This window comes from Hevea brasiliensis, chromosome 2, assembly GCF_030052815.1.
Source record: "Hevea brasiliensis isolate MT/VB/25A 57/8 chromosome 2, ASM3005281v1, whole genome shotgun sequence".
In the NCBI taxonomy this organism is placed as follows: Eukaryota; Viridiplantae; Streptophyta; class Magnoliopsida; order Malpighiales; family Euphorbiaceae; genus Hevea; species Hevea brasiliensis.
In genome coordinates this window covers 88,863,297-88,875,706 of record NC_079494.1, presented here as the reverse complement: position 1 = coordinate 88,875,706, position 12,410 = coordinate 88,863,297, and positions in this window count along the sequence as shown.

The following is a 12,410-nucleotide window of genomic DNA, read 5'->3' as shown; positions in this document are numbered from 1 at the left end:
AGCTCTTAGCCCCTATCCAACAAAGGGTGATCTAGTCATTTTGCCCTGAAGGCAAGATTCACAAGTTGGAGTAGGCTCAGAGTCCAATAAGGATAGAATCCCCATTTTCTCCAATTTTGTAATCCTATCTTCTGCAACATGACATAACCTTAAGTGCCAAATATATTTTGAACTTGAGTTGGTTTTCACGATGGCATTGTATTCATTTAGATTGCTATACTCTGGCCAGTGGAAACACTTTCTTACTGGTAATGGAAACACTTTCCTATTGGCAATGGAAACACTTTCCTTTGCCTTTATCAGCTTTAGTCTTCCTTTTCTGTTTAGCTATTTTCTTAGAAGGACCAGGAATCTGAGGTTTCTTTTTCTTATTGCCCTTCTTCTTGTTGGACTTTCCAGTAGAAGAAGATGCAACCAAAGCTACCTTTTTTCCTTTATTGCCTGGCATATTCTTTTGGGGAATAACCAGCATGTTGAGTAAACCAGCTAAGGTGCATTCCTGTCTAGTCATATGGAAATTTGTCACAAAATTCCCAAAAGACTCAGGAAGGGACTGAAGGATCAAATCCATCTGTAGTTGGAAATCCATGTTGAAGTCAAGATGTTCCAACTGCTCAATCAGCCGAATCATCTTGTGGACATGATCCCCAACATTCTGTCCCTCAGACATCCTCATACGGAATAGCTGTCTAGATATCTCATACCTAGCATTCCTGCTGTGCTCACCATACAACTCTTGTAGGTGAAGGAGGATCTCACTCGCACTCTGCATGTTCTCATGTTGCTTCTGTAACTCATTACTCATGGAAGCAAGCATGTAACACTTAGCTCTCATATCATGCTCCTTTCACTTATCCAAATTTTCATGTTCCTCTTATGTGGCCTCCAGAGGTAAGGGACCAGGAACATTTGAATCTAGAACATATCCTATATGTTCAAGGTTCAGGACAAGTTTCAAATTTCTTAGCCAATCAGACAGATTAGGTCCTGTCAACCTATTGTGATCAAGTATGCTTGCAAGGATATTGGATGGTGGTGGTTGTTTTGTGCTCATTTTTATCAGAAAATTAACTGCAGAAAATAACCAGATTAATTAGTAAATGTATCATGTAATTAACCAAAATGATTATGGTCTTTTAATCAAATTGGTCCTCCCACTAACTTAGCGAATCCTACACTTCCAAAGTAGAAAACGGAAATCCTAGTTGGATGGATTTCTAGTGGGTGATTGAATTCTTATAATTCTATTGATCATCCTCAGGTATATCCATTATTGGAATTACAATAAACTATAAGTGAGCAACTCTTTGCCCATCACATCTCATGTGAGGTTCAATCCTTTACCTAGCCCCTAATGCTCAAAATCTCAGGTACATCCATTATTGACTTATCTTGCATTAGTTAAGTTGATCCCATTGAGCCAGTAATTATGCAAATAATTTTAATGTCCTCAGGTACATCCAATATTGGCCACTAAACCATTTACATATTTACAACATCTCATGCTTAACAATTATTCTTAAGAAAATCTCTTAAATAAATTGCATCTTATACAACTATTTAAAAATTCTTAAAATAATTGCCCCAATGGAGGGCCTATGTTATAATTACTTTAATTATAGCATTTCCAACTTAATCATTTGTTTGGAAAATTTTATGGTCATTCTATTTACTATTAAGTCTCACTTTGCACATTATCCATTTAGCATGCATATATCATATAATTGCATACATTCCATACATCTCATGCATTCATGGATAAGCAGTAAATATGGTATGATCATGGACTTTCTAAGGGATTCAATTCTGAGCCACCAAGAATTGAATCAGGGCATTCCTAGGTGCATTTCATTCATTCATTTTACAAGAGTTGCTGAAGGAGTACATAATCAACACTTGATCTTGAATTCCTCCCACTGGTCCCACCAATGCTCTTGACCTCCTTGAACTTCTTGCAATCCAATATTATATAGTAATCCTTGGCATACCAAGGCGAATTTACAAGAACTTAAATAAATGAAATTACAACCCAAAAATTGTTACAAACTTAATAATACATGCCCAAAAAAAAATTAAAATAAATTAATTAATTTACAATCCCAAAGAAACATAAAAGAAATAAACCCAATCACATTGGTCTTTTATAGTCCTTGATCATCCATCATGCATATCACTATTTAACAATTAAATAAAACATACATACTTAAATTAAATTGAACATCTCATATTCAACTTAAAAATCCAGATTTGAATATGATTCAAATAAATTTAAAAATTCAGATTTGAATCTCATTCAAACAAATTTAAAAATTCAGATTTGAATCACATTCAAACAACTTCAAAAATTCAGATTTGAATCACATTCAAACATTTTTTAAAAAATCAGATTTGAATCACATTCAAACATTTTTTAAAAAATCATATCTGAATTTTATTCAATCAATTTTAAAAAATCAGATTTAAATATGATTCAAACAACTTTAAAAATTCCGATTTGAATCACATTCAAACAACTTTTAAAATTCAGATTTGAATCACATTCAAACAATTTTTAAAATTCTGATTTGAATCATAATTTAATTGTGTGATAAAAACTACTAATTAAACACTTTAATTAGTCAAAGAATAGGCCTTAGATCATACAACAATTGCAGAATTAAAAGCCAAACCTTAAACCACCCATGGAAGCTAAACCATGCGCACCATTGATGGTATTTTTTCAAGTATGCCGCCAACTTGCTTTGCAACCAGCAATGAACTTTTGATCTCATGATCAAACACACAATTAAATCATATAATCAATAATCTAAATGGCAAATATAGTGGCTCTGATACCAATTGAAGGAACGGAAGCATGAAAAACACAAGTTTATACCATTGAATTCAAAAATTTTCACCTAGGGTCACATGCATCATGCAAGATTTATTTTTATCTATTTGATTTCAATGATAAAAAACATATTAAAACTCTTTTAATATGTTTTTGGATATGTATTTGCCATTTAAGATTTTAAAATTAATCAGATTAATTTTAGAACCCTAGATTAAATCAAGAACGATTACACTAATCTCTTGATGCACTGCAGCGTGTCTGTGCCTTTGAGATTCGTCTTCAGGACACCAAATGTTGTCCCTCTAGCTTGTCCACACCAAGAACACCTATGGCAGCCCTTGAACAGCTTCTAAAGCCTTTTCTATTAATTAGAAATTCAAGTTCTGCCTTTTAAGAGATTAGAGATGTAAACAGGACACTAGAAACAATTCCTAGTGTTCTTAATTCAAGAGATTGATGGCTAATCTCTTTGAATTGATAAGAGATGAAGAAGAAGAGATAAAAACCCTCAAAGTGGCGTGACAAAGGAGTGTGGCTGCTTGTTGTATTTTATTTTCTCATAACAACACTTAAATAGCTAGGTTAACACATTAAACCCTTGCCACATGTCACCCTTTGATTAGCTCTAGGTTTAAGTGACCCAATCACATTGTGCCAAGTGTCAAACCTATATTTAATCTTGATTTTAATCATCTTACATGATTAAAAAACATTTGGCAAGCTTATGTGTTATGCCATGTGTCACCATCTCATGGTGCCACGTGTCACACTGCAAAATGACCAAAATGCCCCTGTGTCTTAATTTTGAGTTCTAAACCCAAAATAATTATTTTCTTCTTCTAATTAATTTATATCAAATATAAATAAATTAATTAATCTCTATTAATTAATTTCTCATTAATTAAATTCATATTTAAACACTTTAACTATAAATTTAACTTATATTATACATCCAATAATCTAGATTTGGTTTCAAGTCATGCTAGGGACTTTGCAATTTAATTGCAAACCAAACCTATTTAATTAATCAATTAAACTCTTTAATTAATTAATTAAATCATATTTAAATAGGTGATAACTTGTGTATGTGTGTGACTTACTAGGCTCATCACTAATTGGCAATGAGACATGATATCAACTCTTAATATCATCAGAACTCTTTCTTACCATAAATGATTTCTCTAAATCATTTTATGAACCTCATGGACCATGGTTAACACCTAGCATAGCATGCCATGGCCACCCAATTAGTAATAAGGTTTACCTTAAATGAACCTATAATCATATGTTACCATGCACTAGAATCTCTCTGTTACAAAATCCTAACTCAAGCTGGAGTCATGGTTTATGTCAAACTCCATTTGCTATGAATATTATGTTCTCTTTTAATTCCAGTTCTTGATTAAAAGATTTTCTCATCAGAAACTCTTTTCTGAATAAATCTATCTGTCCTGGCCACGAACTTGAAACATCAAGAACAATTAAATGAACATAGGATTTTATCTCTATTTACTTAGAGGAACAGATTCCATCTTGATCCACACCTACCTCCATATATAACTAGCAGGAGCCAACACATGCCCATATACCCATACACAGTACAAGTATGAAAGCAGTATCAAACTCAAACTACCTATATACAAGATAACTGTGCTATCTCAGGTCTAAAGATTATATGCACTGATATGATTTATGACAAAACATTGACAAGAATAAACTCTATGTGCTTGTCATAAGTGTCACTGGTTCGGCCTACTTATCATTTATAAGTGCCTATCATGTTTGTTATATGGCATGAGACTCACCATTCCATCTTATTTATATCTCATATAAATAACTTGGGAACAAACATGAATACAATCTTTCTGGATAAGTCATGTCCTTATTATGAAGTATCCTCGATTGTGAACCTATTTATGATACTTTGTGCTAGAAATATTGTCACTCATATTCTTAACAACTTAAGAATAATATTTCTAACAAAATATCAATGGACCTTTTCTATTACACATAAATATATTATGTAAACGGAAAAGTGGAAATGCCTTTTATTAATAAAAATATGTACAAGATACATACTAAATGATATGCTCTAGGGCATACTACTAACACGAGAAACCCTAGATAATATTTTTAAGACTTAAATGAACATCTATTGAAGTATAAATGTCATTAGAAATATCAAAGAAAAATTAATTAATTAGTACAAAGAAAAATGAAAAATCGAGAAAACAACAAAATTCGGTGTTACAAAAAAATCGGGAATGCAACCCGAATAGGAGCATTGTGGTCATTTGACACCCCGAGTTGCCTTTTGACCTAAATGTCCATTAAAAATAAATGATATTAAACTTTGAAAATACCATGAAAATTAAAATGGTGGTCCATTATTTAAATAGTGAAAAAAATTGAGGTAAATGTGAGAATTTAAAAACTTGGAATAAATAACCATTTTATTTCTTTAGTACTCCACTAACCTTAACTTTGGGACACCTTAAAGGACACTTGCAATGCTAAAAACCCATCTTTAACCTCACTTTGAAAAACCAGTCGAATCCTTTCTCCTAAGGTCCATCCATGGCCGTCCATGGTGAGAGCTCAAGTTCACTATGTTCTAGCCACTTTTTCCATTAGGTTCCTTCACTAAACTTGACTACCATACCTTTGGCAGCATACTAGGAGCAAGAAAGCTAAGTTTTGGTGAGGTTTTGAAGAACTTCAAAAGTGGTAAGTGAGTGTTTTCAATTCTTGTTTCATTAAAAGTGTAACCAAGGTTGTGGGTAGTTGATTTGTGGAAGAATTTTTGAAGTTTGATGTTTTAATGAAGATGTATATTTTGGCAGCCATGGAAATTTAGTATATGTAGCTTGTTTTTACTTGTTTATGGTTGTTCAACATGTTGTTATTGATAGCAGCATGGATATGTGTATAATGGTTTGAGTTTGAACATGTAAATGAGGTATGTCATGTGGTTAATTGTTGTAATTGGACTTGGAAAAATTTTGAGTTATAATGTGTTTTGTTGAGAGTGGTTACAAGCTACCAAAATGACAAAAAATGTGAAGTAAAGTGTGTTAATGTTATGGTACAAACCAGAATTGGCATGGAAGAGTTAATTTGGTAAGTGCTGGATGTGTAATTGGTAAGGATGAACAATGTGTAATAGGGCAGTGTATGTTTTGGCTTAGAACCTTAAGAGTGTGGCTCCAATTGGTATGAGACAATTTGTAGGTTAAACTAGGCACAAAATGTGCCAACTTTCATGAAGGAAGCTTACCTAAATTCTGCCTAGAAGGTAACTTGAAAAATGACCAAATCCGGATTAGTGAATTGAAAGCCTGAAAATTGACCATTTGGGCAGTAGTTAGTATTTTGACCATAACTTACTCAAAACAGGTCCAATTGACCTAAAATTTTTACCATGAATATTTGAGACATATATATACAATTCTTATGAAGACAATAACACCCAGAAATGACCACAGGCAAGTCAAATAGCTTGCACAATTTCGGGTATAAAAACTGGCCGAACCAAAAGTGACCTAAAAATGACCTAAAGTTACCATTTTGGTACATTCTGTCCAGTATTGGTAAATTGACCATAACTTGGTCTACACAACTCAGAATGATCTGAAATTTTGCCTCACGTGCAATAAGACATAGACCTACAAGTTTGTAGTTTTGACCGAAACCCGAAAACTGAGGAAACTAGGTCAACCGGCTAGGTCAAATTAGTATACCGGAATCCGACAAATTGCAAAATACAATATACTTGAAAATGAATTTGGTAACATGTACCAACACTAAAAGGCTATTAAATGTGACATATTGGTAACATTAAACCTAATTCACCTAAAGTGCATCGAGGGTCAACATTCTAGGTTGACTAAGGAAAATAATAGAATTCAATAAATTATTTATTAAGCCTTATTGTTAGAGACAGTTTAAATGAGTACTGAAACACTTCAAATTGTGTGTTTCAGTTACCAAAGACTCAGGGAAGCGGAAGGAAACACTAAGTCAGGGCCAAGAGACATTTATCAGAGGTTTGTGCACAATAGTTATTTCTTTTAAATTTTTCAATTGAAATAAATTATGACTATTTGTCTGTTATTGTTTAAATTGTGAAAATTTATCTTAATGATTTTTTATGGATACTTATTGCTTGAAAAATAGTGTAAATGGTTTGAAACCACAGCTATCATGTAAATTGATTGAATTCCTCGCTAGCTTATCTAGTGGGATGAATTGACTTTGAATTCCCTCTCTGGCTAAAGTGTTGAGGTGTGTGCCTGTTGAGGATGAATAGAATGAGTACTTATATTATTGCTAGCTAGCTATGTTATTCCTCATTAGCCATTGGCTCTTGGGATGAATTGGACTTTGGAACATGATTAAGCTGTGTGTGTGATTTATTGATATTCATTGTGATATTGTGAAATGAAGTTTAAATTCTTATTGACATTCATTGTCTTTGAATTTAACTATGGTTTTAAGTATCCACTATCTATACGACTTATGATTTATGATTTAAAGTTGCATTTTGTTAATGTTGTGCACCACTGAGACATTGGCTCAATGATAACTTTTCATTGCTGTCGTAGGTAGACAGACTGATAGGGCAGCAGACTAGGCTGCTAGTGCTTCATTAAGAGTTCATCGGGTATATTGAGTATACCATATTTTACATTTTGTATTGTAATATAGGTTCACTGTGTCACACCCTACTCCTCGTAAGATGTAACATGCTCCCGTAGTACACCTAATGAATTATCGTACTTCGCCTACTAGTAGCCCATTAAATATACTACAAGGGATTTTGAAACAATTTTCGTTCATTTTTTAATTGGTGGGCAAAATTTTCTCAGATATTAAAAACCTTTATTTAAAGTCCAAACATAAATCAAATTTTTAGATCTTTAAAAAATCTCCGCAATTTTTACAAAAATTTCGGCAGAGTGCCATCTGTATTTTAAGAAAATAGTTCTTCAAAACCTGAAAATAAAGACACTCCCAATATTTTTCTCAACAACTTTTTCAAATTTCACAATCAATCTCAACCAATTTCTCAAGTCTCAAAATTCAAACCATCCTCATTTCACAAATCAACACAAGTAATTCAATACACAGTTTAAATTAAATCAAACATTGAAATATCTCATTAAGATAACAAAATAAATATTTACATTCATGGGAGTATAAAAAATTTAATAATGCAAAACTTCATAAGTATATAAAATCTTAAGATAATATTACAATAATTTGTATTTCATTACAATCCAAAAATATATTACAAAAGAGTTGGTACAACTGCTCAAAGGAAATTTCATACATATAATTACAGAATTACATCAAAAGCTAATGTACAAGGGTATGCTTATGATATACCCGAGGATAATCTCACCGTGTCTTTCAGTAACCTCGCTCAGCTGCTCTATATATTTTCTTTCACCTGTGACAGCATACAAAGCTATCGCTGAGTGGTGAACTCAGTGGTGCACAAACTAATAATTTAAAACTTAATATAAATTATTCTTAACAATTCATAATGAATAAAAATTTAAAATTTCTAAATTCTTCAAAATCCATGACATTCAAAAATTATTATTTTCATTCATGCAAATTTTTCATTTGAATAACATTTTGATCAATTAATAACTATTTATTTACATTTCTTTTAAATTTCAAAACAATACCAAAATATTTTGAATCACTAACAAATTATTCATTTCAATCACAATTTATCAAATTATGCATAATTTAAAGGGCGTTGCTAACAATTCACACAGTTGATCCCATAACCCAAAATTCAAATAGATGTCGTGTTGTACACCACGACATTTCACATTCTCCCAATAACTGAGGCTAAAAGGGAGAAACAAAGACTAGCTAGTATATATGAGTACTCATTCAAATTCTTCCCCAACTGGCAAGCCAGAGAGGAAGATACTCGCCCCATCTAGTGGAGGAGATATCTCACTAGACAAGCTAATGAGAATTCACAACAAATTTTGCCATCTCAACTACGGTTTCAAATCATATTCAAAACAATTTCTAATCACAAAGTGTTTACAAATTAACATATTTAATCATCATAAATTCATGCTCAAGGTTGGCAACACATCAAACTTAAAATTCACAATTCTCAAAGCCATGCAATAAATCCTTAAATGCATAAGAAAATTTACATTTAATTTATGCAAATTCATTCAACAAATTAAAATCCCCAATACAACAAAATTATAAATCATAAAATAACTTGTTCAAATCAATTTAGAAATGAAAAGTAACAAAATAGTTAGTGGTGCACAAACCTTATACGAGTCACCTCTTGGCCTTAACTTGATTCCTCAAGTTCTTTTTCGGTGTTCTTTTTCACTGAAACACACAGTTTCCCAGTGTTTCAGTATCATAACTTAGCATAAATCCAAAAATAAATTCAAATTCATTTATACCTTTCTTTAATATGCTAAACTTGATATTCTTCAAAATTTGTGTTTCGGGGTTACTATTCACGACACTATTCAAGTCAATTTATTGACTTTCTATGACTTAATAGGTATGGGAACTCCAACTTCACCCACATACCACATTTTGGTCACTAAATTTGTCCAGATTTCTGGGCAAATTTTGGTTCTGGCAGTTTTAGGTTATCAAAATTTGGGTGGCCAAATGACTTGGTTAATGGCATAATTTGGGTTTGTGTTCTCATGAAAGTTTTAGGTCTACACCTCAACTATCCACTGGTAAAATTTCAGGTCATTTAGACCTGCCTAGCTCAAGTTATGGCTAAATGAACAAATACTGTTCATTTGGTCAGTTTGTACAGGGCAGACTGAGAATTTCCGGATTTGGTCAATTTATTCACTAGGTTTTGGTCACTTTTTGGGCATGGTTCCTGAATGAAAATTGTGTCATTCAGTGTCTATTTTCATTCTCATTTGCTCTCATACCAATTGGACTAGTAAATTTTCATATTTTGTCCCTCAAAGGAACCTTGGTCATGCTGCCAGCAGCATGACCACACTCAATCCGAATTTGATCTCAACTCCAACACTTCCAACACACTTCATTTGGTCACCATTGACCATTTCCCAATTCAAACTAGGTCAAATATATCATTTACCAATTTCTCACATTTTTGTCTCTAAACCCTAAGTGTCCAAACCCTAGTTTACTAATTCTTTGCATTTGATTGATTCAATGCCTATATACATGTCTCTTCATCTCAAATAAGATCACACATACTTTTAAATCTATCAAAACATGCAAATATACCCCCATACACATGCTGGCCGAAATTCAGCTTGGTCCCTCAACAATTTATTTTATTTCATTTTAAGTTTATTTCTAAGTTAATCAAGCTATAAACACAATTAATAAATTAATTTTGTAACTTAAATCACTAACCTCAATCTTTGATGTCCAATTCTTCAATTCTCTTCCTTTTTCTTTTTCTTTGCTCTTTCAATCCTCTTCTTAGGTTGAGCTAACAAGTTTTGATGAAGTGTTTATGGAAAATATTAAGGTTAAGTGAGGGAATTTGAGCTTGAGTACAAGCTTCAATGGAGAGGGAGAGAGAGAGTGAGGGCGGCACATGGATGAGGAAGAAGACCAAATGAATTTTTTTTTCTTTTCTTTTCTTTTATGTATTTTGTATTATGGAAGACCAAAAAAATCAATTTAATCAAATTTATTAATTATAGGATTTATGGCATCATGCATGATGTCATGCATGATGTCACCTCTCTTCACTTTTTCCTTTTCTTTTTTTTTTGTATTTATTTTTCTATTAGTTCTTTAATTTAATTCTCGATTCCAAAATTTTCTTTTCTCCAATTTTATTTGACAGTTAGGTCAGAAGTCAGCTTTCGGGGTCAATTGACCAAATTGCCCCTCGCCGGTTCAACCCGGTTTGCAAATAATTCAATATTTCTTCCGGCTCCCTGACCTAATTATTTGACTGGCTTCCATGATTTTTTCTTTTCCACTGTGTTTGTAATAGTCTTAAGGAACGCAGTGTTACATTTTGCGGTTTGAAATTTGAGTTTAAATCAACCTCGTAGTCCTTCCCGAGAAGGTCACCCATCGCTATGACTCTCGGCTTGTTTAACTTCTTATGTTCTGTTTTTCTTATTTATACTTAACTAATTGGCAATTACTAATTATTTGTATTTATGGCTTCTCTAGTTGTCTTAAGTGTGGTTCTAATCCCTTTAATTATTCTGACTGACACCAGTCACCGGAATAGTAACATATACCAGCCTATGCAAATAGGGGTGTTACACACTGTATGTATATATTGTTCTTGGTTTTGAGTAGTTGTAAATTAAAATTGTACATTGAAGTTGTAAAATATATTGTAAATTATTTTGGCTTGTAAAATTTGTGACATATTTCTTTTATCTTAGCTTTTGAAAACACTGAAAAAATTATTATGGATTTGAGTTGACAAATGTTGAGAAACTTATTGTGTTGATTGGATATTGGAGTTTGGGGATTGACCAAAATATTGGTAGTACTTTTTAAAGGTTTCTGAAGAACTGTTTTATTCAAAATACAGATGGCACTCTGCCAAAATTTTTATAGAAATTATTAATACTTCAAATGTGTTATCTGGTTTCACTTCAGTTAAAATTTTTTTTTTAACGCTTGTAAATAGTGCTCACCACTCTAAAAAGAAGTAAGAAAAGGTTTAAAATCCCTTTTAGTGTATTTAATAGGTTATCAGTAGACGAAGTTGGTAATTCATTAAGTATACTACAGGATCATGTTACACCTTACAGAGGGGTAGGGTGTGACACCACATGTGCTGCTATTAATCCTTCATAGCATGAAATTTTACTCCTCATTAGGATAACTAGCTAAGTCAACTTTTGATCATTCTTTTCCTATGGGGACACTAGCTTGGCTTGGGAATCGACCATCTAATTTTAAGCTCGAGGCATGTGCTTCTTGGCACTTTGTTAACAAGGCTATAAATTTATCTCTTTCTTTTTGGGTTAAATCTTTAGCTAACTTAATGTCTTTACAATTATTTGGTGTACCCAAATTAATAGAGATCGATTTTGAAGCGTTAATAGAAACTGATTCTAAATGATTATGAATGCCATGCATATGCCGATTAGAATAAACATTAAATGAGTAAGCAAAAGGACTAGTCATATTAGTAATTTTTGCCTCGAAATTTTCATCAAGTACATCAGAAATGGAAACATCAGTATCACGACTGTGAGCATTATAAAAGACAAACTCAAACTTAGGAGTGTAATTGGCTTCCATGTAGTCTTTAGATCAATGGTACTGATTTTCTACTCTAACTCTTTCACATGTGGTAACCCCTAATCATATGTCAAGGTAATTGCCCCCTCTTTCAAGAACTTAGGAGGCTTTGGCTCTTTTTCCTCTTTTGTTGGCTCATAGCCCAAACCATGACTCGTGATCTGCCCCTTCATCTCAAGAAAAGTCACCAAACCATCTATACTTTCTCCTACGCCTATGCCAAGAAAAAACTTCATCCCTTTCTTCATATTAGCCACTTTTAGATCCATCTAGTTTTTATAGATCCCAACAACTT